This window comes from Schistocerca cancellata, chromosome 3 (genome assembly GCF_023864275.1).
Source record: "Schistocerca cancellata isolate TAMUIC-IGC-003103 chromosome 3, iqSchCanc2.1, whole genome shotgun sequence".
Taxonomy (NCBI): domain Eukaryota; kingdom Metazoa; phylum Arthropoda; class Insecta; order Orthoptera; family Acrididae; genus Schistocerca; species Schistocerca cancellata.
Window position 1 is genome coordinate 66,338,197 of NC_064628.1, and position 26,784 is coordinate 66,364,980.

Below are 26,784 nucleotides of genomic sequence, written 5' to 3' on the forward strand. Positions count from 1 at the left end.
ACAGTCTTCGTTAATGTAACCATTAACTTCGTCATTGGTATTTGTTATACCACTGCCAGTATTTGTTATACCACTGCCAGTATTTACATCATGCTCATCCCATGGCACTCTATTTTCTTTATCATCCACGGCACTGGATGTGCAACACTTCTTTAACCTTTTGGTAATAAAATCTGGTGACACTGTTTGCCATGAAGAGAAAATCCTTTCATACATATGGCTGAAGGAGTGATGCATGACGCCCTTCTAAAAGCCAATCTGAATATCTTTTTGGGTTCCTCTTCAGTTACACAAAAGCTGTGTCAGTCATGTCACGTAAATTAATACATTGTGAAGACAATAACAGTCACTACATAAATGAAACATCAATAACTGAAGACATGAAGGAAGGAAAATCAAGATTTTACATTCCATCGATATCAAGGTCGAGACAGCACATTGTCGAGACGGCACACAAGCTTGGCCATGCCCTTTCAAAGGATCCATTACAGCATTTCCTTGGAGCAATTTAGGAAAGTCACGGAAACCTAGATCTGGATGGCTAAATGCAGACACGAACTCTATTCCTCCAAAGTACAAGTCCCGTATGGTAACCACTGTGACACCCTGCTTGCTATAAAAAACTATGGCAGTTACAGTATTATTTCACTTACACCAATTGATTCCCAAACTCTCGCTACATTGTTATTCTAATCTGAACCAAGAAATGAACTCTACAATTGAAGTTTCTAGTACGTAAAAGTATACCAGTAGTAGTGTCACATGGATAAACCCCTCTCTAATATTTCATGGCTGTATTTTGGGGAAAATGGGCAACTTATATTCAAGCCAATTCAGCATATTTATCTTTGATTGTTTATGTAATGCTGGTAATGTTTTCAGACGTAACACACTGCTAACTGTGTAGTTACATGATATCAGAAATGCTTTTATATTTTTACAGTATTCAGTATTACAAATATGTACAGTAGTAACTGGCTGGCTATAGTGTACAACTTACTGCAACGTCTTGCAAATAAGTATTTGAAATTGGCCAAGTAGTTTATTTAGAGTGATCTTTTAAAAAATAGTGTCATGAAGGGGAAATTGAAACAACAATTTCACATGGAAGTTCTTGTTGGATCATTTTTTAAGACTTTTGTAAAAGCCTCACAGCTCAAACTGTTTCATTCCACATTTGATAATCACCTTCAGAAAATGATGTTTACAATTTTTTTGCAGAATTTTGTCATGCTCATGCTTCTGCCATCGATAGATTTTGAGAAGACCAACCCAGCAATCAGTTGTTATTCCAATGACGCAGTTATTCCAGTGATGCAATGTGCTACATGAATGAAAAGGATCAGCATTTGTTTTACCATGCGGCAGAGGCACCTTCGTGCTGCAGTACATTCGATCTTGCATGAACATTTAGCTGTGAATAAAGATCTGTTTCCAAATCGTTCTGTAAAATTTGACAGAAACTCAAAATCATGTTTGTATCACTTCGTATACAGAAAACCTCAAAAATGAGGTAGTCCAAATTCCATATACAACACTACAATAAGTGAAACTTGTACATACACTGACAGAAAAAATATTGCAACACCATGAGGTGTGCTTCTACATCTGAAAGATGATGTCCATTCAAACTCTGTGCCAGTCGCATATGAGTGGCGCTTAGTAATGCCACTATGAGGATGGTTGGTTGGTTTGTTTAACGGGGGGTGGTAGGGAAGGGGCCAAACTGCTTGGTCACCAGTCCCTTGTTCCTATAGAACAAGTCCACTAGGGAAAGAATAAATCAAACGAGACTTATCATACAAAACCTGGAGAAAAGAAAAACCACAAGAACTACAGAAGGGCAAGAAACACTACAATGGACAAAATAACCTAGGTAGCAGGGATTAAAACAGTAGAGCAGATGACCATGGCTAGCTGATCACAAAAATAAAAAAGGATAAGCCAGTCACTCTGCAAGACACAAAAACCTCCAGCCTAAAAGCACTAGGGTAGAGAACACAGATGGGCAAAGGATATGCACTAAAATTTAGATGGAACAATAAACCCTCCCACCTCATGTATAAAATGCAAAACTATATCAGCCGATGAGGCGTTGTCAGCTAAAACTGACGATAACTGAAAATTCTGTCATAGGCCAACTAAAGCTGGACAGTGCAACAGAATGTGGGCCACTGTCAACCAGCTGCCGTACTGACACTGGGGTGGGTCATCACAGGGGAGGAGATAGCCTGGGTTAGCCAAGTGTGGCCAACGCAAGGCCGGCAGAAGACCACAATGCCCTGCGAGAGGCCTGCATGGAGGACTTCCACACATTTGTTGTCTCCTTTATGGTACACAGTTTATTAGGCGTACCTAGATTACGCCATTCTGTACCCCAAAAATCTAGTGGCATAATACCAAGCGTAGGTTAGTTTCAGAAACACCGATCTCCAGAAGCAGTTTCCAAGTAGCCTGTTTGGCCATCCTGTCAGAAAGTTCATTTCCTGAGGTTCTGATGTGTCCCGGGGGTCCAAACAAACACCACTGAACGGCCAAACCATTCCAGGGCATAGACGGACTCCAGGATGGTTGCTACCAAAGGATGGCAAGGGTAGCACTGGTCAATAGCTTGTATGCCACTCAAGGAGTCACTACAGACAAGGAAGGACTGACCAAAGTAGGAACAGATACACTCAAGAGCACGGATATGGCCACCAGCTCTGCAGTGAAAACACTGCAGCCATCTCGCAAGGAGCACTGTTCAATACGTCCTGTGTGAGCACAAGCAATGCCAATGTGATCATCAGAGATTGAGTCAGACATCCGCATAGACTACTTCAGAGGCACGGAATGTTTCAAGAATCTAGATAAAGTGGCAACTAAGATCCTCAGGAGGAACCGAGCCACTAGGGCCAAGCAAAAGGTCACGATGAAGCTGTGGCCTATACCACGGACGTGTATGTGAATGGACCCAGAGGAGAGATGGTAAAGGAAAGGACTAGTTCAGACAGAAGGGATCAGATGTGAACAGTGATCATAATCCCTGACCTGGGCTGCTGATGCGGGACAGGAACCCCTCTGGGTGGGAAAAGAAGACAGTAATTTGAATGCTCAGGAGAGCTACAAATATGTGCAGCATAATTGGTGAGCAGTTGTCAGCACCTGATCTGCAACAGAGAGACCCCAGCCTCCACCAGTAGGCTGATTATTGGACTCATCCTAAAAGCTCCCGTTGCTAGTCGAACCCCACAGTGGTGCACTGGGTCCAGCAACTGCAAAACTAAGGGCGCCGCTGGGCCATAGACCAGACTAACATAGTCAAAGGCAAGACTGAACAAGGGCTTTGTAGAGATGCAGCAGTGTAGAGCAATCTGCACCCCAATTGGTCTTGCCCAAGCAGCGGAGGGCATTAAGGTGCTGCCAGCACTTCCATTTAAGCTGATGAAGACGAGGAAGTCAAGTCAATCAGGCATCAAAAACCAGTCCTAAGAATCAATATGTATCCACTGCAGTGAGTGGATCATCATCAAGGTAAAGTTCTAGTTTAGGATGAATGATACGACACCGACAGTAGAACATGACGCACAACTTTGCAGCTGAAAACTGGAAGCCGTGGGTTAGAGCTCATAACTGTGCCTTTTGGATGGCTTCTTGCAGGTGCCACTCAGTACCACCACTACTGGAGGAACAATAGAAAATGCAAAAGTCATCTGCATACACAGAATGTGAGATGAACAGCCCCGCAGCTGCTGCTGGAATGTTAATGGCCACTAAAACTAAACAGACATTCAATACTGAGCCTACGGGATCCCATTCTCCTGGATATGGAGGGAACTACGAGAGGCACTACCTTGGACACAGGAAGTAAGGAGCAATAGGAATTTTGGACAAAAATTGGGAGTCGGTCCCAGAGAACCTACTCATGTAATGTGGTAAGGATGTGGTGTTGGCAGGTCATGTTGTAGGCTTTTCTTAAATCCAAAAAGACAGCTGCCAGGTGTTGGCATCTGGGAAAGGCTGTTCAAATGGCAAACTCTAGGGACACTAAGTGGTCAGTGGTGGAGCAACCCTGGCAGAAACCACCTTGGGATGGAGCCAGTAGGCCCCACAACTCCAGGAGCCAACACAACTGCTGCCTCACCGTAAGTTCTAGCAGCCTACAGAGAACATAGGTTACACTGAGGGGGCAATAGCTATCCACTTCAAGCAGTTTTCTACCAGGTTTGAGCACTGGAACAATGTTGCTCTCCTGCCATTGTGATGGGAATATGCCATCGTTCCAGATGGGGCTGAAGGTGACAAGGAGATGACAAGAAGATATTGCAGTGGTCCAATGAGAGACGTTTAACCACGTAAGTGTGGATGCGATCTGGTCCAGGAGCTGTGTCGAGGGAATGTGCAAGGGCATGAAGGAGCTCCCACTCAGTAAATGGAGCATTATATGGTTCACTGTGGCTTGTAGTGAACGAGAGAGAAGTTTCCCTTCCATTTGTCATTTGAGGGTACAAAATATGGAGGGAGGGGTGGGGTAATTCTCCAATGCAGAGGTCTGAGTATAGTTCGCAGCAAAGTGTTTCACAACTGCATTTGCACTGGTTGACAAAGCTCCACTGATGGATATGTCACAGACACCTGTTGGGGTCTGGTTGTAGTGCTTCGAGAATTTCAGCGTAAATTCTAGAAACACTTGGCTCTTCACCATCTTGAACGCCCGATATTGTAATGACAAGGGTGAGAGAGCCTTTTTACTGCGCCACACGTCTGTATGAGCAGGAAGGACAGCTCTCACGAGGAGCCAGGAGCTGTGACAGATGAGTGGCCTCGACAAGTAGTTACAAGCAGCACCCTAGAAGTTACATCAAAAAGTCAAGGAGAATATGGATAATGTTCCATGGTGCGTGGTGGCATGAGGATTGTTACGGAGACAGATGAAGCGTGTGTTATACAGACTTTTACTTTATGTCTTGGGTCTGCATGAGGCAGAACATATGTAACTGTATGAATGATTCTGACTTTTATCTTGGACCAGTTGGCTTGCTGGAGTTTGTACATAACAATTGTTTCTTTGGGACTAGAGTCAAAAATTTATGGTTGTTTATCTGACAAGAGCCAACAAGTACATAATTTATTTCAAGAATATAGAGCTGGTTAATAATATTCCCCTTAACCTGATACAGTCTTCGGAGAAGAATTAAACGGCAAGAGCTACATAGCTGATAACCCAAAGAAGAGGATAGACTGCACGCACAATTTGTAAACGTCAACTGGACGAGATGTGCAAGTCGTGCAACCCAACACCGCACTGTCTCTTGTTGTCCAAGAAACCATTAGATGGTGTCAAAAGACACGTCTGATCTTTGTCCAGCCTTTGGAAGGCTATGTATGTGACCCAATGATTGAGACATGCCTCTCCCAACACTCCTGTTTCCATCTTTTTATGAGCTGGCAAACAAAGGCATGGAGACATTTAAAAGCTATTAGGTGTTCCAGTGATGGGTGCCGCTTGTTGCTGTAGAGTCCACCTACATTCTTTAATGGCCTCCACGATTTCCGGCAACCACCAAAGCACGGTCTTTCGCTGGGGGCACGCTGAGGAATGAGGGATCACATTTTCCACAGCAGAAACGACCAATGAGGTTTCTCTATGTAGCATTACGTCTATGTTAACATGTGGGAGAGATTCAAGATTGATGGCAGAGGAGAAAGCTTCCCAGCCTGCCTCGTTTAAGCCTATTTTGGGTAGGCATCTGGAGGAATGACGCTGGTAGAGAGACAGGAAGATGGGGAAGTGGACACTACCACACAACTCGTCGGGGCTCTCCAGTGACAGATGAGAGAAGTCCCGAGCTGCAAAGTGATAAATTAATGACTGAGTAAGCGCTATGAGCCACACTGAAATATGTGGGGCCACCAGTATTTAAGAGGCACAGGTCGAGTTGAGACAATAAATTCTCAACATCTCTACCTTGGTGATTACTGGTGCCACCACACAAGGGGTTATGGGTGTTAAAATCTCCCAAATGTAGGAAAGGTTTCGGGAGTTCACTTCATTTAAGCCCTACAACCAGCTTCCTGCGGGCTCTTCAGCCACTGGCAAATATCCTCTTTCACATGGTAGGAACCTTGAAAGGGAGTGACCCAAGGGACCCCTTCCTAGTGACAGGAGCCAAAGAAGACTAATGCTTCACTGGCTGAGAAGTGGGGTCTGATGTCCCTGTTGGTTGAGGGGGCCATTGCTTCCGAAGCAGGCGTTGTGGGAGCAGCAGGGGCAGGAGAGCATACAACCATCAAGGGGGCAGCCGGCACGGTAGCTCAGCGTGTTCGGTCAGAGGGTTAGCAGCCCTCTGTAATAAAAAAACTGAGTTAACACATCAAAGACGAACTTAAAATGGATGTCTTACGACGTCCGCCCCAAGAACATAAAAAAAAGTAAAAAAAAAAATAAATAAATAAATAAAAATAAAAAAATAAAAATAAATAATTTAAAAAAAGGGGGGGAGGGGGCAGGTGTAGTCTTGCAGCCGAGGGCCAACCATGAATGGCAGAACTGATGGGGCTGTAACCGTTGTTGTAGCTGCGGCATAAGACGATGTCACATGCACAGGGTTTAGCTTTTTAAATTTCCTCTTAGCCTCTGTGTAGGTCATTCGGTGCAGATTATTGTATTCCATGATTTTCCTTTCTTTCTGGACAGGAGGCCCGTCAACGGCCTGCAACCTACCTGTCTGCGTACTACACACACAACCAACACCTGGAGTTATCGCCTGGGAAGCGATTTCACAAAGCACCAGAGTTCATCTTGAGCAACTGATTACCTGATACGATAAAAATCACCGAACTGATGCCTTGTTGCTAATATTCGCTTCATTTATTTATTGCCTAATGACGACTGTTTGTTTCCGTAAGTAAAATGAAAAATGTGTGAGCATTAATTGATGTGTTAGCAGACCTTGGTGGTCAGACTGATTTTGTGTGTGTGTGTGTGTGTGTGTGTGTGTGTGTGTGTGTTTGTTCAATTCTGATGCAGGCCTGTTTGGCTGAAAGATTCTGTTAACAGTCTTTCTTCATTGTTCCTATCTATGATTCAGTACCTCCACTATATTGTGAGTAGAAACTATCCTTTTCGTAATGTTATCATTATTCCATCCTGGATTTTCCATTGTCTGAGAAACTGCTGAATCCTTCCTAAATCACATTTTTGATGGACCAACAACAGCATGGGAAAAAATGTTTCCAGAAACAGTTGAATGTATGCAGAAGTGTACAGATTTTAAAGGTAAATACTTCATGTGGAAAAAAAATTGCATCTTCATTGTTTGTGTAGAAGCTTATAAAAAGGCAACCCTTTTATAGGTAGAAATGTACATAAGGGCGTAAGCAAAAATAGATATTTATCAAAGTGGTACTGAATTATTAATTGTTTTGTGATGTCAAATTTTTCCTTTGTCCTAATAAATGTTGCTGGTGTTTGCATGAGAAAGAGAAATAATGTGATGTCCCAGACAACTAGTGGAGGAACGCCAGACTTTTCAGGGGCACTGGCCTGCCGCAAGACACTTTTGCAAGACACCTTTCCTGCCCCACAGAGCAAGCCACTATAAAATAATAGAAAAGAATAATATATTCATGTTTATCACTTACCAATATGTTGACTAGTCTTATCTCGCACTCTCCCCTTCTGCAACAAAACAATAATATCAGAATGAACACTGGGTATGTATGTGTGTCAACATATAATACAAAACTCTTCAACACCTTGCGTTCCACATATAGGATGAAATGAATATCCATTAGGGTCAATATATTTTTTTTTAAATATTTGTAATATACTGGATCTTATCTGTTAGTTGGTAATTTATATTTCATATTATTCTTGCGAGAATTCTAGTTGGGTTCAAGTTTTAGTGGTCTCACGGATTCGCTACCTTTACCTTCCAGCACCTTCATTCCTTGTGAGGCCATAGTGTCAGCATACTATTAATTACTTATTGGCACATATGTCTTCAGCTATGCATGGACAACAGTGTATGGTCTTCCGTATCAAGCCAACAGAGGCCTGCAAGCGCTGAGTTTTGCTCATGGCATAATGCATTCCTGACTGATGATTAAACACTTTATAACACTTCCAGAATCTCTCTCTCTCTCTCTCTCTCTCTCTCTCTTATAGATAGTGGAATATTTTCTGCTGTACGAGTGTAAAATTAACAAAATCACTGTAAACAATGCCAGTTAGATGTTTAACTTTTTCAAAAAAAAATTAAGTAATGGATTCTAATCTTGAATTCATTATAAATATGTACTTCATTCGGTATGCTCATGGCAATCAGTATTTAAGTACCATTTCATCCCCTGCTCTGCTAACTCAGCAAACCGTTTGTATTTGTTATAAGGTCATTTCATGTCCAATCAGACAATTTTAGAAATGGTCCTCACGTGGCCATCTCCAGTTTTGTTAAAAACTTTTACCATAGTTGCAAGGCACTTTTGACAACAGAGCCATCAGGCTGGATGTCACTCAGCAGATGTGTATATCATCGGGAATAAATCATCATGTTTGACAACATTTTATAAGTTAACTGTTGCAGTGAGAAATTTACAAACTGGTATTTCTACTCAATTTTTGATTTTAAATTCGAATATGACATGAACAATGTCAATGAGATAGCAAATTATCCACAATTACTGCTTAAAAAATAAAAAACTTAACACACTCAGACTTACTCCAGTTTCAATCACTGATCTCCAGCTTGCCTGAAACATTTCTGTGTCATTATATTTTTTCCCCAAGGAAGTCGATATAGGGCCACATGATAAACATTAACCTTCAAGCTCGTTTAGTTATTTAGATAGTTGGACGTAAACTGGATGTACAAGTTAATTATCAAATTTCACCAAAGTTTGGGGTCATATATATCAAAACAGAGGCCAACCAATTTTTTCCTAACTAATTTCATTAGATTGAGCAGATTCTTATCTTTTAGGAACTTGTTTTTGCTTGTTGGTATCTTTCGTTTAAGGGATATTATTTAGTTTCAAATGTAAGCAACTTTGTTACAGTAAACTGGTGTCTGATGTAAATGGATCTAAGATAATCCATTTGCTACGAAGGCCTTATAAACTGGAAATTATTCCAAAGCTGTGAACTTTATTTTATACACCTGCCTATTCATGGCATTTGACTTCACAAATAAAGAATAACCATTGCATTTATCTTTGCACGCGTTCGGCTTAAAACTTAAACTGATAATTTATGCTATTTAGTCAAATTAATTAGCAAGCTTAATTACTGTGAATGCCTACATGGAACTTTCCATCCAGTTCCAAGATGTGGAATTATGCCTGCCACAGATCCATGTTTAACTGGTTGCTGCAACTCTTTTTTGAAGGGGGGGGAAAAAATAGCCTTCAACCAATCAATGACCCCAATGTCAAGAAGCTTGAAGATTTGACAGAGATTTGTGTGAAGCATGGCCAGAAGCTTGGTACAGCATGCAGAACAGAAGCAAATGCTAAATTCAAATCATAATCACCACCATCACCAGAATTACATTATGGTGAAGGTATGAAAGTAGCTGAAGCAGGCATGGTTACGCAAAGCAGAAGATCGCTGAAGCACAGGCTCTTGTCAGTAACAAAACCGACAACACCAGTGGTTTCGAGTTTGATGAAGTGATGCAACCAAGTAAAAGCCATGTGAAGATTGCCAAAAAGTTTAAAAAAGAAAGGGGAATACTTGGACTGTCTGAAAGAAAGCAAAGAAACACATTTTGGACCAAATAGTCAAAAGTTCTACAATTTTATGAAGATGGTGAGTATAGCAGGATGTATTGTGGGCTCAAAGATTAAGTTTCTACTAGAATTGAAGGACAGAAGTTCAAGAAGCACCAAAAAGAGCTATTTAAATTCTGTGAATTAAGTCCAAAACGTATGTGTGTCAGTTGTTCTGGAGCACATTCAGTTTCTGTATATACAATATATAAGAATTTCAGCTAATGATAGACAGAATTACACTCAGAGAAGATCCCAAATGCCTCCTCAAAACAACTGTCTGTGGCTTAGAATCAAAAATACTGCATGCTTCAACAACGTGAAAAATAGGTACCCCACCCATACAAATATAGTCGGTGGAGACTTCAATCTACCCTCGATATGCTGGAAAAATGATATGTTTAAAGCTAGCGGCAGGCATAAAATGTCATCCGATATTGTACTGAACACTTTCTTAGAAAATTATTTTGAACAATTAGTTCATGAGCCCACTCAAAGTGTAAATGGTTGTGAAAGCATACTTGACCTTTTAGCAACAAGTAATCCTGGACAAATAGAGAGTATCATGACAAATACAGGGATTAGTGCTGCTAGGCTGAATAACATAACACCCACAACCATCAAATAGAAATGCAAAGTACATCTATTTTAAAAAGCTAGTAAAAATGCTCTTATTGCCATTTTAAGAGGTAGTCTTCACTCCTTCTGATCTCATCATGTGGAATGATTTCAAAGAGATAGTATCGACCGCAATTTAGAGATATATACCACATAAATTAATGTGTGATGGTACTGATCCCCCATGGTACACAAAATGGGTCATATCGTTGTTGCAGAAGCATCGAAAAAAGCACGCCAAATTTGAAAGAATGCAAAATTCCCAAGATTGGCAAAGCTTTGCACAAGTTAGAAATTTAGCACATACTTAAATGCAAGACACTTTCAATAACTTCCACAATGAAATTCTACCTCGGAATCTGGCAGAAAATCCAAAAAGATCTGGTCATACATAAAGCACACGAGTGGCAAGAGACAATCTTCGCTGCACGATAACAACAGCGAAGTCACTGATGACAGTACCACTAAAGCAGAGTTATTAAAACACAGTTTTCCAAAACTCCTTCACCAAAAAATATGAAGTAAATATAATTTTGTCATATGATGACATGTTGGAGACCGTGGCTGTTTTTGAAGACAAATGTTGATGGTGTTAGGACAGCAACCAGCCACAAATTTACTTTGAGTTCCTTTATTCAAAGGAAAAATGGAAACAATCACTCGAAACCGACGTTTCACGTAAGTCACATGCAACGAAAATCTGCAACGCAACCATCCGTGTTTGTAATTATGTTTTATTTATATTTTAGGACAATTAATCTATAAAAAACACACCAAATGTCAGAAAGAAAGCATGTAAACCGTCTGATGATGAATCGCAACGATTCGAAACCGGTAACGGTTTCCTTTGAATAAAGGAACTCAAAGTAAATTTGTGGCTGGTTGCTGTCCTAACACCATCAACATTTGAAGTAAATATTCATGAATTCCAACCAAGAACAATTGCCAAGATGAGAAACATAGAAGTAGATATCCTCAGTGTAGCAAAACATCTTAAATCACTTAATAAAGGCAAGGCCTTTGGTCCAGATTGTATACCAGTCAGATTCCCTTCAGAGTATGCGGATACAATAGCTCCATATTTAGTAATTATATACAACTGCTCTCTCACAAAGTTCCATGTAGTAGCAGACAGTTAAAAGACAATTAGGTAAATATCATGAGAATGCAAGAACCAGGCATTTAATACACGACTTGATATCAGAGAAAGAAGTACACCACAGTTCTAACATAAAGAAGGAAAAACACTAATTTTTTCCTTGTTATAGTGGACCATATACAATACTAAGTATTACCACATCCAAACCATGACAAACCACAGACCTTGCCACTGGTGGGGAGGCTTGCATGCCTCAACGATAAAAGATAGCCATACCATAGGTGCAACCATAATGGAGAGATATCTGTCGAGAGGTCAGACAAACATGTAGTTCCTGAAGAGAGGCAGTAGCCTTTTCAGTAGTTGCAGGAGCAAGAGTCTGAATGATTGAATGAACTGGCCTTGTAACATACAACAAATGGCTGAAAGCAAGGGGAAACTACAGCTGTAACTTTTCCTGAGGGCATGCAGCTTTACTGTATGGTTAAATGATGATGGCGTCCTCTTGGGTAAAATATTCTGGAGGTAAAATATTCCCCCATTCAGATCTCCAGGCAGGGCCTACTCAGGTTGGTTGGTTGGTTGGTTGGTTGGTTGGATTGGAGGGACCAGACTACTAGGGCCATCGGTCCCTTTTTCCACGAACTTTAAACACCCACAAAGAATAAGAACAAACAATGGAGATGACAAGAGACGACACAGGACAAGAAAGACACAGACAGAGACCAGAAAAAAGGAATTAAAATCACACCGAGTGAGACAGTGACTGGCTGACCATAGAAACAAAAAAGGAAAAGACAACCACCAAGAAACGCACTAAAAACCCCAGTCTAAAATAGTAGGCCAAAGGCCAGATTCAACACAAAAAAAGGATAAACACTTAGATCAAGTGATAAAAACTCCCTGCACGAATAAAACTCAAAACTAAATCTGCCATAGCAACATCATCTGATAAAAAGTGCAGGAAGCGTATCAGGCAGCATAAACATCTGCCTGAGCAGAGTTAAAAGCGGGCAGTTCAACAAGATGTGGACCACCATCAAAGCTGACCCGCAGAGACATAAAGGTGGGTCCTCGCGGCGCAATAAATAGCTGTGTGTTATCCAGGTGTGGCCAATGCACAGCCAGCAGAGAACAACAGAGTCCCTGCGAGAGACCCGCAAGGAGTGCCACGCAGCGGTAACCTCCTTGATGGTTCGAAGTTTGTTGGGTGAAGAAAGGGTGCGCCATTCTTCACCCCAGGTGCGAAGTACCTTCTTCCGCAAAACTGACCAGAGGTCACTCTCCGAAAGGCCAATCTCCAAGGTTGGTGCACCGACAGCCTGTTTGGTCAGCGTATCAACACATTCATTTCCCAGGATGCCGACAAGACCCGGGGTCCATACAAAGAAAACGGATCAGCCACAACGGGCAGTAGTGTGGAGGGACTCCTAGATAGCCATCACCAGACGAGAGCGAGGGAAACACTGGTCGATAGCTTGTGAACCACTCAGGGAGTCACTACAGATAACGAAGGACTTACCTGAGCAGGAGCGGATATACTCTAGGTCGTGAGAGAGGACGACCAACTTGGCAGCGAAAACACTGCAGCCAGCTGGCAGTGAGTGCTGTTCATAATGATCCCCTAGAGTAAGAACATAACCAACACGACCAGCAACATCGAACCGTCAGTACAGACAATGTCGTCAGAGCCTTGAAATGTGCCAAGGATTGAAAGAAAGTGGCGGCGCAGGGCCTCAGGAGGGACTGAGTCCTTCGGGCCCTGTGCCAAATTAAGCCGAAGGCATGGGCGGGGCACATACCACGGAAGTATACGCAGAGGGGCCCAGAAAAGAGGCGGAAGAGGGAAAGTGGAAGAGGGAAAACCTCAAGCCCAGAGAGAAGAGCTCTGGTGCGAACCGCGATTGTACACCCTGACCAGGGCCGTCGTGCCGGAAGATGGATGACCGACTGAGGGAACAGGAGATGATAATTGGGATGCCCAGGCAAACTACAAATGTGTGTAGCATAAGCGGCCAGTAATCGCCAGAACCGCAATGGAGGGACCATACACAAGTATGCTGCTGACAGGGCTTGTCCAGAAAGCTCCAGTGGCGAGTCTGATCCCGCTGTGAAGGATGGGGTCAAGCAACTGCAATGTGGAAGGTGATGCCGAACCGTAAGCCAAGCTCCCATAATCTAAATGGGACTGAATAACGCCTGGTACAACCATAGAAGGGTAGACCGATCGGCGCCTCAGGTGGTGTGACTCAAGCAACCAAGAGCGTTAAGATGCCAGCAGCTCGTCTGTTTAAGCTGCCAAATATGAGGGAGCCAAGTCAACCGGGTATCAAACACCAACCCCAAAAACCGATGCATCTCCACCACAGCAAGAGGTTCGCCATCAAGATAAAGCCGTGGCTCAGGGTGAACAGTGTGTCACCGGCAGAATGCATAACGCAGGTCTTGGCAGCCAAAAACTGGAAGCCATGCGCTACAGTCCAAGACTGTGCCTTGCGGATAGCGCCCTGCAGCTGCCGTTCAGCAGCTGCAATGACAGTGGAGCTAAAGTATAGGCAGAAGTCGTCAGCATACAAGGAAGCTGAGACAGATGTTCCCACGGCCACAGCGAGCCCATTAATTGCAATTAAAAAGAGGCAGACACTTAAGACAGATCCTTGCGGTAATCCCATTCTCCTGAACTCGGGAGGAACTATGGGAGGCCGCAACTTGCATGCGGAAGGAGCGAAGTGACAGAAAATTTTGTATGAAAATCGGGAGCGGACCCTGAAGACTCCAACCATGAAGCGTAGAGAGGATGTGATGTCGCCGTGTCGTATCGTATGCCTTCTGCATGTCAAAAAAGACGGCAACCAGATGCTGATGGCAGGCAAAGGCCGTACGGATGGCAGACTCCAGGCGCACCAGATTATCGGCGGCAGAGCGGCCCTTATGGAACCCATCCTGAGATGGAGCCAGAAGGCCCTGAGACTCAAGTAGCCAACTCAACCTCCGGCTCACCATGCCTTCGACCAACTTGCAAAGAATGTTGATGAGGCTAATGAGGCGGTAACTGTGCAATTCCAGTGGGTTCTTGACAGGTTTCAACACGGGGATTACGATGCTTTCCTGCCATTGCAACGGGAACTCACCCTCAACCCAGATACAGTTGAAACGGTCTAGGAGGCGTCGCTGGCAGTCCACCGAGAGGTGTTTGAGCATCTGACAGTGGATGCGATCTGGCCCGGGAGCCACATCAGGGCAAGCTGCTAGAGCACTTTGGAATTCCCACTCACTGAATGGAGCATTGTACGATTCAGGATGGCGCGTGTGAAATGAAAGGCTCCAACGTTCCAACAGCTCTTTCAGGGAGCGGAAGGCCAGTAAGTAAATTGCAGAAGCAGAACTCTGAACAAAATGCTCCGCTAAGCGGTTTGCAATTGTGTCAGAGTCAGTACAGACTGCTCCATTCAGTGGAAGCGCAGGTACACTGACGGGGGTCCGATAGCCATAGAGTCGCCTAATCTTGGCCCAAACCTGCGATGGAGAGGTACGGAGGCCAATGGTGGAGACATACCTTTCCCAGCATTCCTGCTTGTGTTGGCGAATGAGGCGGCGGGCTTGCGCATGGAGCCATTTAAAGGCGATGAAGTGTGCCAATGAGGGATGCCACTTGTGACGCTGGAGTCCTGCCTGCGATCTTTAATTGCCTCAGCGATCTTGTGCGACCACCAAGGCACAGTCCTCCGCCGAGGGGACCCAGAACAACAGGGAATGGCAGATTCTGCAGCAGTAACAATGCCGGTGGTGACCAAGTGAACCACTGCATCAATGGAGTCATTGGAAAGAGGCTCAATAGTGGCAATGAAGGTGAACAAGTTCAAGTCAGCCTTATTCATAGCCCATCTGCAGGGTCACCCAGAAAAGTGACACTGTGGCAGTGACAGAAAGATTGGAAAGTGGTCACTACCACACAAGTTGTCATGCACACTCCATTGGAAAGATGGTAATAGGCTAGGGCTGCAGATCGAAAGGTTGATAGCTGAGTAAGTGCCATGAATCACACTGAAATGTGAAGGCACCAGTGTATAAAAGAGAAAGGTCAAGCTGTGCCAATACTTGCTAAATGATGCTGCCTTGGCCTGTTGCCACTGATCCACCCCACAGAGGGTTATGGGCATTGACGTCGCCCAGTAACAGAAAAAGTGGCGGCAACTGGGCTATCAGTGCAGTCAGGGCAAGCTGCGGGACATTACCAACCGGTGGAAGATAGAGACTGCAGACAGTAACAGCCTGAGGCATCCACACCTGAACAGTGACAGCCTCTAAAAGTGTTTGTACAGGGGCAGACACACTGTAAAGAGAGTGAAAGACGTAGATGCAGGCAGCACCAGATACCCTCTCATAAGCTGCCCAGTTCTTATAATAACCCCGATAGCCACGGAGGGCGGGGGTTCGCATCACCAGAAACAAAGTTTCCTGAAGAGCAATGCAGAGGAAAGGGTGAAAGCTGAGAAGTTGTCAGAGCTCAGCAAGATGGTGGAAAAAACCAACCAACAGGGTACATGGCGGCCCCACCACAACGGACTGGCTACCGTGATGGATATTAGGTGGCAAGTGGTCCATGGTTGTCGTCAGCGCAGAAAGCGACACTGCAGAGTGCATGGTGAAAATCGCACCCAGGAATGTGCCCTCACCCAAGAGATGGCAAGCGAGCGGGACTGCAATGCAACGACGAATAAGCTGGCTAAAGGTCTCAATGCACGATGGACACAATGCACCAAGTAAGGCGCCCTTCCCCAATTGGCTTGCTGTTTAGAATAATTTTGAAATAAGGTGGTCAGACCCAAGAGGGGAATATCACATAAGGGCCGAAAAATTTGAGACTCCTTTTAGTCGCCTCTTACGACATGCAGGAAAACTGCAGGCCTATTCTTACCCCCGAACCCGCAGGGGGTGACTACTCAGGAGGACGTTTTTATCAGGAGAAACAAAACTGGTGTTCTACAGATCAGAGGGTGGAATGACAGATCCCTTAATTGGGCAGGTAGGTTAGAAAATTTAAAAAGGTTAATGGATATCTTAAAGTTAGATACAGTGGAAACTAGGGAAGATCTGTGGAAGGACTAACAAGACTTCTGGTCAGGTGAATACAGGGTTATAAATACAAAATCAAACAGAGTTAATGCAGGAGATGGTTTAATAATGAATAAAGAAATAGGAGCATGAATAAGCTACTGTTGTTGTTGTTGTTGTTGTTGTTGTTGTTGCTGCTGTTGTTGTGGTCTTCAGTCCTGAGACTAGTTTGATGCAGCTCTCCATGCTACTCTATCCTGTGCAAGCTTCTTCATCTCCCAGTACCAACTGCAGCCTACATCCTTCTGAATCTGCTTAGTGTATTCATCTCTTGGTCTCGCTCTACGATTTTTACCCTCCATGCTGCCCTCCAATTTTGTGATCCCTTGATGCCTCAGAACATGTCCTACCAACCGGTCCCTTCTTCTTGTCAAATTGTGCCACAAACTCCTTTTCTCCCCAATTCTATTCAATACCTCCTCATTAGTTATGTGCTCTACCCATCTAATCTTCAGCATTCTTCCGTAGCGCCACATTTCAAAAGCTTCTATTCTCTTCTTGTCCAAACTATTTATCGTCCACGTTTCACTTCCATACATGGCTACACTCAATACAAATACTTTCAGAAACGACTTCTTGACACTTAAATCTATACTCGATGTTAAAAAATTTCTCTTCTTCAGAAACGCTTTCCTTGCCATTGCCAGTCTACATTTTATATCCTCTCTACTGTAAGGTAACAGGGGATAATATGGAACTCTTTCAAGTGGTTTAAAATTTGAAGCACGGCAGCAGAGATGGTATGCTGGGCAAGAATAGACCGGAAAATATTTGTTTGTGTTTTGATGGACGTTGTAGTTCCGTTGGATAGTGTTTTGGTTTTCTTTTAATTGCAACGAATTATATAAGTGTGGTGATAATTTGTAAAATTATATAATGTATTTAGATTTAAGTATTTAAATATTATAAAATACTGTAAACGAATTGTGGCCATGTTTAGCAATTATTTTGACTACTGTGGTGTCATGTGACCCGACTCAGGACTGTGGATGTGAGCGGGAAAATCGAGGTCTTTTGTGGTTGGCCGTTGTGGTGGCGAGTTGGGAGCGGAAAAGTGCCGCGAGTGCAAGCATGGACGCCAGGGTATGCAAAGGAACAAAGTGAAAGTGTGTGGGTGTGAGACAAACAGTGTACGAATTGCACCGATTATTATTTGTGAACTTAAAAATGCATGGCCACAACGTTAAAGCGTTTCTTTTGAATAAATAAGTTTCAATCTGAACGTGTATAGTTCAATTCACTGCTCTTCAAAAGCAAGCCAATATCAGACTCAATAATAGGGGCGCAAATGCAACCATTTACTACCAACCCCCTTTACAGATGAGCCACGCGAAAAATAGGTAGTACACGAGCCCGAGTTCAGTTGCAATTGGGGGCTCGTCCGGGATAGGACTTTCTTCCATATTCCATAGTATTTCGGAATCGAATGTCCGTCTGATGTTAGGCTTTTGAACAGTCAGTGTGGGGGCTCTGAGCTAAATCGGTGCATTAGCAGTACCGGAGTGTTTGTGCTGGACAAGATACGCGCTGCCCCGTGGTTACGCCGATATAAGGCCACCACGATTGTGAAGCAGTCAGTTACACAGTCTGATGAGTCGACCACGTGTTTGCCGCGAGTAAAACAGTCGTCCGTGCCGCGATACGTGCTGCCGCGAGAAGAAACCGTCGTCCGTGCCACGTCCATGTGTTGCTACGGGTAAAGCAGTCGAAGCTGTATCCACGTGCTGCCGACGATCAACGCCGTCGTCCGTGCCACCGACCAACACGACTACATGCTGCCAGGGGCCTACGCAACGTGTTCTCGCTCCTGATTGAGTTTGCTGTGTGTCCATGCTGCCGATTAAGATTCATTGCATAGCTGTGCTGCGGAGCTCACTGCAGACGTCGCGTCACACGAGGATTTAAAAGATAAGTACAGCCAGCAGCTACATTGCAAAATTGTGTCCTTTCATTAGCCATGGCCGATGAGACTCGTGAATCTCAAAGTGAAGGCGAATCAGTGGATGTTAGGAGTACCTGTAGTAGCCCTAGCATGCCAAAAGAAATAGGCTGGATACCAGGAAGTGACCTCAGCACATTTTTTGTAAAACTTACTAGTACATTAGGAGAAATAGACTCGAAAATAGGGAATATAAAAACTGCAATAGTTGGAGAAATGGATTCGAAAATAGGGGATATGGAATTAAGGCTTAGTGATAAAATAAAGACAGTGAGTGAAAAATTTGATCAGCTAGATCTCAAATTCACTCAAATTACAGATAAAGTTGAAAACACAGTTAAAATTGTTGAGGGAATTATTGAGAGAGTTGATGAGGTTGAAAGAGGCCTAGTAGCCAAGGTGGACACTGTGCAAAGTAATCTTGTGGGGCAGATTCAGGTACAGGAACAGAAATGCACATTATTTCAAAGACAAACAGAGGCAGACATTGAATCCATTAAGATAGAAGTGCTGGATTGCCATAAGGGAATTACTGACAATAAGAAGGAATTAGAAGGGGAAATAAATGTCTTGAGGGAAACAGTTAATACTGTGGCAGCAGGGAATGGAAATTTATTGTTGGGATATCCTCTGGGGCATGGATTTCAGTCAAAACCTTTTAATGGGAAGAATAAATACCATGCAGGTGACTTTCTAGCTGCATGTAAGGATAACTTTGTGACAGGGATGAGTGAGCAGGCAAAAATTAAATATGTTAAGAGGCAGTTGGAAGGGGGAGCTCAAACATGGGCAAACCAAAATGACGATAAATTTTGTGATTTTAAAACCTTCGAAAACCTGTTCTTGAACAAATACTGGGGCCAAGCAAAACAATTAAGATTGCAAAACGATTTTTTGAATGGATCCAGTTACAAGAGTGGAAAGGAAAGTATGAGAGAGTTCTGTGTTAGAGAACTGAATAAATTAAATCATCTGGATAGGCCACTGGGTGTATTAACAGAAATATCTACACTAAAGAGAAGATTACCAGAGCATTTGCAATGGGATTTGATTCACAGTGCAACAGATTCAGTGGAAGAATTTCTTAATTTTGTGGATAATATGGACAGGGCATTGTGTTACAGACCTAAATACATGGAACATAGGGAGAGTGGAAGGTATCATGAAAGGGGAAACAGTATTAATTATGAATATAGTAATAACCATAACAGGTGGAGAGAAGATAGAAGTGATCAGAATAATCAGGATAGAGATTGGAGAAGCAAGCCACAAAGGTATAACAGAAATTTTGGAGGGAGGAGAGACAATTTTGATCAGATGAGGAGTGATAGAGAAGGTATGAGAGTAGGAATGCCAGATGCAAATGGACAGGGTAGGCAATCAAAAAACTAATTGATGCCTCACTTAAGGTCCGCAGGGGGGCTGGTAATTATGTGAACAGGGCCAGACAAGGACATGATGGGATGAGTAATAAAGTCAGCAAGGAAAATAGGGAAATTGGGATATGTCATATGGATGCTGTCTTAGGAAATGAAAATCTATGGAGGGGTTTTAACAATTATAGAAATACAGATAAAAAGTATAAGAGGAAAAAAGGGAACAAGGCTAATATCAGCAATGAACAGTGGGAGTTTTACATTGATGACATGTTTAAAAGGGAAGAGAAATTACAAGCAGAGGAGGACAATATTGGTTTGTGTGCAGCAAAATTCATTGAAAGATCAGAGACAGAGGTAGTTTCATCAAAAGGGGGAACAGAAGTGGATATGGAATTAAGGGGCAATGTTCACAGTAATAATGGGTGTGATGAATGGGTAGAGATGTCTATTGGAAATAGTATGGAGAATTGTGGAAAAGGTGAGGCGAGGGTTATTCAGTGTGATGTAAAGGCTAATATGAGTGGTGTATTTAACAATGTGGAAAATGCTGGTAAATCACCTACTGATAAGGTTACTGTGCTTGTGGGTGCAGGTGTTAACTGTGGTAGTGATAATGACTTCAGTGTGGATATGGAAATGTGTAATGATATGGAGAATGTTGCTGTAGGTTGCCCAGAAGATAAAATTGAAACCTATGTTTTCTTAACTGATGATGCAAGCCTCAAAGATGTTAATTGTGGATGGTTAGGAAAGGAGGAGGCTGATTATGATTTGAGTGATTGGGTGTCCTATGCAAAATTACATAAAGCTTTGATGCCTGAAGAATGGGGTAAAATAAAATTTAAAATTGCCAGAAAATTGGAAGAATTAAGTGAAGAAGAGAATGTTGAGTTTGCTATTAAGGATCTGTTAGAAGGGGATACTGATGTATGTTTTGGAGAAAGACCTAAAGATATTTGCATTATGCAAGAGGAAAGCAGGAGTGAAGTAGAAAGAGATTTATTACAGGAATCAGGGCTGAGCAGAGTAGAAATAGAGGTGATACAGCCAATAATTGATATCAGTGTGGGAGGAGTTGCAGATATAGCATTATTAGACTCTGGCTCAAGTTTATCTGCAATCTCTGAATCTTTCTGGCAGCAAATTAAAGGTTTAGGATTAATAGAATTACCAGTTACAGGAGTCAAAATTAAGACAGCAACTGGGACATGTAGCAAGCCCATCAGCAGGGAAGTATTACTGGAATTTAATAGTAATGAGTATTGTTTTGATATTAGTTGCTTTGTGGTGAAGGGTTTGGCATTGAATGTAATTTTGGGTATGGACTTCTTGTACAAGTACGACTGTAGCATTTTTGTAAAGGACAGAATGGTAGAATTTGATGCTGGTGGAAATAGACGAAGAATAAAATTTAAAGGGGAATTAAAAGGAGGTGAGACTATTACTCATTTACAAAGGATAGAAGAGGTAGGTGATGAGATCTGCACTGAACAGCAGATACATGACAAAGTGAATGAAATGGGACATTTAAATGAGTAACAAAAGGTGCAGCTTACAGGTTTGTTGTGTAAGCATAAGCATGTGTTCTCTGACAGACCTGGAAAAGTCGTAGATTTCAGTTATGTTTTGAGGGTATTGCCACATGAAGTGATAAGGGCCAAACCTTATCCTATAGCAATAGCTAATAGAGAGGCTGTAAGGGCAAGGATACAGATGATGTTGAAGTGGGGCATACTGGAAATGGGGAGGAGTGAGTATTGTAATCCAATAGTAGTGGTGAAAAAGAGGGATGGTTCTATAAGAATAGTACTGGATGCAAGAAAGCTAAATAAAATAATAGTCAAAGAAAATGATCAGCCAGAGAACATGGATGAGCTGTTGCAAAAATTTTATAATGTTAAAATTCTGTCAAGTGTTGATTTGACTTCAGGGTTCTGGCAGGTGCAATTGGCTGAAGAGAGCAGAAAGTACACTGCTTTCTTATTTGAGGGCAGGACTTATATGTTTACAGTTGTGCCATTTGGTTTATCAATATCTGTAGCAGTTTTTGTAAGGGCTTTACGTCATGTATTGGGTGATGAACTAATGAGAAAATTGACCGTGTACGTAGATGACATTTTGATTACGAGTAGCAATTGGCAAGAGCACTGTCAGCTGTTGGAGGATGTATTCAAGGCTATATCTAAAGGGGGGATGACCCTTAAGTTAAGTAAGTGTGAATTTTTTCAAGCAACATTACTATTTCTCGGTCATCAGTTAACTCCTGATGGCATTCTGCCCAATAAAGAGAAAATCAAGGCTATTGTTGACTGCAAGGTGCCAACGAACAGGAAACAATTGAAATCATTTATAGGACTATGTTCATTCTATAGGAAGTACATAAGTGATTATAGCCTGAATTCACCTAACTTATGTAGACTATTAAAGAAAAGTGTAACCTGGTGCTGGACATCTGACTGTGACCAGGAATTTAAAGCCATCAAGAATAGCTTAAAAAACAGCAAAATTTTGTTCTATCCAGATTTGTCTTTGCCTTTCTGTATTGGGGCAGACAGCTCAGATTATGGGATAGGGACAGTGCTATTTCAGGAGAGGGTAGTAGATGGGAGGACCGAGCACAGGGCAATCGCTTTTGCAGGCAGAATGCTATCCAAACATGAATTGATGTATGGTATCTCAGAGAAGGAACTTTTAGCCATAGTTTTTGGATTTCAGAAGTTCAGGATATATGTGGAAGGTAGGAAAGTGATTGTTTACACAGATCATAAGGCTCTGAGCTATTTGCAAGAATGTAAACTGTTAAATAATAGACTCATGAGATGGGCCATGTTTTTGCAGCAGTTTAACTATGAGATAAGATATATTAAGGGCACAGACAACAATGTGGCTGATGCCTTATCAAGATTACCTTTCATTGGAGAAGAACATGAAGCGAATGGAGAAGAGAAAGAACTACAGATATTGTATATGAAAGGAGTGGGTGGAGAGAAGGAAATCAGATCCATCTGTAAGGAAATGAGGAGACTTCAGAATGGGGACCAAACCTTGAAGTTTATCAAAACAAACTTTGGAAGTAAAGAACATGAAAAAATAGCTAAATATTATAGAATTTATAAAGGTATTTTATTTAGGCGAAGAAATTTGGACAAAGAGGAGTGGAAGGTATGTTTTCCAGATGAGCACGTGGAAAAATTAATAAATTACATCCACCTTAGCCATGGGCATTATGGGGCTCAAAAATGTTTGGAAATACTGCAGGACTATGTTAGTTTTAACAACATGGCCAGGAGAGTAAAGAGACAGTTGGCTTCTTGTGACAAATGTCAAAAAGTGAAGTATAATACTATTGCAGTACAAGGAGAGATGCAGAATATTGTTCCTAAAAGAAATGGTGAACTGCTGGCTATTGATTTATTTGGGAGGCTGCCAACAGGTCGAGGGGGTGTAAAGTATGTTCTTTTAGCTGTTGATGTATTCTCAAAGTTTGTAAGGCTGTATCCACTGAAAAAGGCCACTAGCCAGAATATAATTAACAAGCTAGAGAAAGATTACTTTGTGAATGTTATAAAACCAGAGAATGTTCTGTCTGATAATGGAGCACAATTTGTATCTAGTGTGTGGGGGAAGTTTATGCAAAGATCTGGGATGAAGCATATAAGGATTTCAGTGTATCACCCTGCGGGAAACCCTGCTGAGAGGTATATGAGGGAGCTGGGTAGGCTATGTAGGACATATTGCAGTAAAAAGCATAGTACTTGAGCAGAATATATAACTGTGTTTGAGGATCTTATGAACACAGTGAAGAGTTGTGCAACAGGATTCTCACCCTATGAGCTCATGAAAGATATCAAGCCTGACAATCTAATAGCAGAACACATAGATTTTCCTCCATCTCAAGACTTGACAAGTCAAGAGAAGATGCAGGTGGCCAGACAGCAAATGTTAAAGAAAGGACATGAGAGACAGAGGAGGCATGGAGAAAGGTATAAGACAACAAAGTTCAAGGAGGGAGATAAGGTGCTGGTGAGGAACAAGAAAAAATCCAGTGACATTGATGGCGAAATCAAAAAGTTATTTGAATTATACCATGGACCCTTTGAGATAACGGGTTGTCCACACCCTAATGCATATAGGTTGGTATATCCAGTGTCCAAAAAGCCATTTGGACTGAGAAATGTAGCGGAGTTGAAAAAATATGTGGTAAAAGAATAAAAGTTAAGGAAGTGAGATTCCCATGTACACTATTGTCGAGTTAAAAAAATTATTGGGGGCTATGTATACGTGTATTTATAATTGGAGTATTATTTGTGTTACTGTGTATGTTGCGATGCCATTGTTGGTGGTCAACAAACTTCATTATACTGTATATTTTTGCAATAAGGGAATCTGTTGTCCAATGGATTTGCACAACTGGTGTGGGTGTGATAGAAGCCTTGTTGAAAGTCATACGGGAACTGAAACCTACTGTACATATAGTCTATTTCTGTATAAATATGTGGAGAATATAGGAGGGAGGAAATCTGCAAATAGTTTGTAAAAAAAAAAAAAAAAAAGATTTGATTAAAATTCCTGATGTATCTGTGGCACCTGGAGTTGATACTGGTGCGTGGGGGTAGAAGTGTCGGAGGTCCTGATCTGGGAACATTTGAAGGGTGAAATAGAATATATTTAACTATGCCATGTTTGTGTTTGATTTATGTGCATGTTTGTCATTTGTACAAACCTCAATAAGAACTGATCAGTGAAAACAGGATGTTCCAGGGAGGATTTGGATAGCCTGATTCCTGGGAAATGTGGGTCTGCATGTCTAGCCAAGATTTATGAGGATTTGATTAAATTTTGATAGGATGGCTTGGCTAATGAGAGGAACCACAGTGCTGTTGGCTGGCAAGTTTGGAAAGACTGTATTCCAATGCATAAACCTGTGAACAAAAGGATCTGGTTACAACAACTTCATGCAACTTACAGAAACAACTGTGTAAAAAGTGGAAGTGTTAACGTGCAGTGGTGGGCAACCTACATATAGATTAACATGGGCATTTATTTTGCCTGCCCAGTCACTCAATAGGATACTATCTAATTGTATATTTGAGTTGGATACATTGTTGGATTATGTATGTATGTTTCCTAATGACAGTACATACACTGATTAACTCACCACTATAACACTGTTCTACGTGTTTTGGTGCCATTATAGTTATAATTAAAATGTTTAATATATAAAGTAATATGGGTTCACTCCATTTGGTGCTACTTCATGTTGCCGTTACTAAGGTAATGTCTCCATGAAGTGGGGGTATGTAAGGTAACAGGGGATAATATGGAACTCTTTCAAGTGGTTTAAAATTTGAAGCACGGCAGCAGAGATGGTATGCTGGGCAAGAATAGACCGGAAAATATTTGTTTGTGTTTTGATGGACATTGTAGTTCCGTTGGATAGTGTTTTGGTTTTCTTTTAATTGCAACGAATTATATAAGTGTGGTGATAATTTGTAAAATTATATAATGTATTTAGATTTAAGTATTTAAATATTATAAAATACTGTAAACAAATTGTGGCCATGTTTAGCAATTATTTTGACTACTGTGGTGTCATGTGACCCGACTCAGGACTGTGGATGTGAGCGGGAAAATCGAGGTCTTTTGTGGTTGGCCGTTGTGGTGGCGAGTTGGGAGCGGAAAAGTGCCGCGAGTGCAAGCATGGACGCCAGGGTATGCGAAGGAACAACGTGAAAGTGTGTGGGTGTGAGACAAACAGTGTACGAATTGCACCGATTATTATTTGTGAACTTAAAAATGCATGGCCACAACGTTAAAGCGTTTCTTTTGAATAAATAAGTTTCAATCTGAACGTGTATAGTTCAATTCACTGCTCTTCAAAAGCAAGCCAATATCAGACTCAATAATAGGGGCGCAAATGCAACCATTTACTACCAACCCCCTTTACAGATGAGCCACGCGAAAAATAGGTAGTAAACGAGCCCGAGTTCGGTTGCACTACTTCGACCATCATCAGTTATTTTGCTCCCCAAATAACAAAACTCTTTTACTACTTCAAGTGTCTCATTTCCTGATCTAATTCCCTCAGCATCACCCGACTTAATTCGACTACATTCCATTATCCTAATTTTGCTTCTGTTGATGTTCATCTTATACCCTCCTTTCAAGACACTGTCTCTTCCAAGTCCTTTGCTGTCTCCGACAGAATTACAATGTCATTGGCGAACCTCAAAGTTTTTATTTCTTCTCCATGGATTTTAATACCTACTCCGAATTTTTCTTTTGTTTCATTTACTGCTTGCTCAATAAACAGATTGAATAACATCGGGGAGAGGCTACAACCCTGTCTTACTCCCTTCCCAACCACTGCTTCCCTTTCATGTCCCTCAACTCTTATAACTGCCATATTCTTTCTGTACAAATTGTAAATAGCCTTTCACTCACTGTATTTTACCCCTGCCACCTTCAGAATTTGAAAGAGAATATTCCAGTCAACATTGTCAAAAGATTTATCTAAGTCTACAAATGCTAGAAACGTAGGTTTGCCTTTCCTTAATCTTTCTTCTAAGTGTCAGTATTGCCTCACGTGTTTCAACATTTCTACGGAGTCCAAACTGATCTTCCCAAAGATCAGCTTCTACCAGTTTTTCCATTCGTCTGTAAAGAATTCGTGTTAGTATTTTGCAGCTGATAGTTCGGTAACTTTCACATCTGTCAACACCTGCTTTCTTTGGGATTGGAATTATTATATTCTTCTTGAAGTCTGAGGGAATTTCGCTTATCTCATATACCTTGCTCACCAGATGGTAGAGTTTTGTCAGGACTGGCTCTCCCAAGGCCGTCAGTAGCTCTAATGGAATGTTGTCTACTCCCGGGGACTTGTT

At 42.0% G+C, this 26,784-nt stretch overlaps 1 long non-coding RNA gene across 1 annotated transcript in view; it reads right to left on the bottom strand.

Annotated features, from left to right (window-relative positions):
• LOC126176999 (uncharacterized) overlaps positions 1–26,784 on the bottom strand; it is a 177,553-nt gene that overhangs the window by 84,419 nt on the left and 66,350 nt on the right. Inside the window, exon 2 of the long non-coding RNA XR_007535735.1 lies at positions 7,624–7,660. This is a non-coding gene — a long non-coding RNA (uncharacterized LOC126176999). The remainder of the gene's footprint in view (positions 1–7,623; positions 7,661–26,784) is intronic.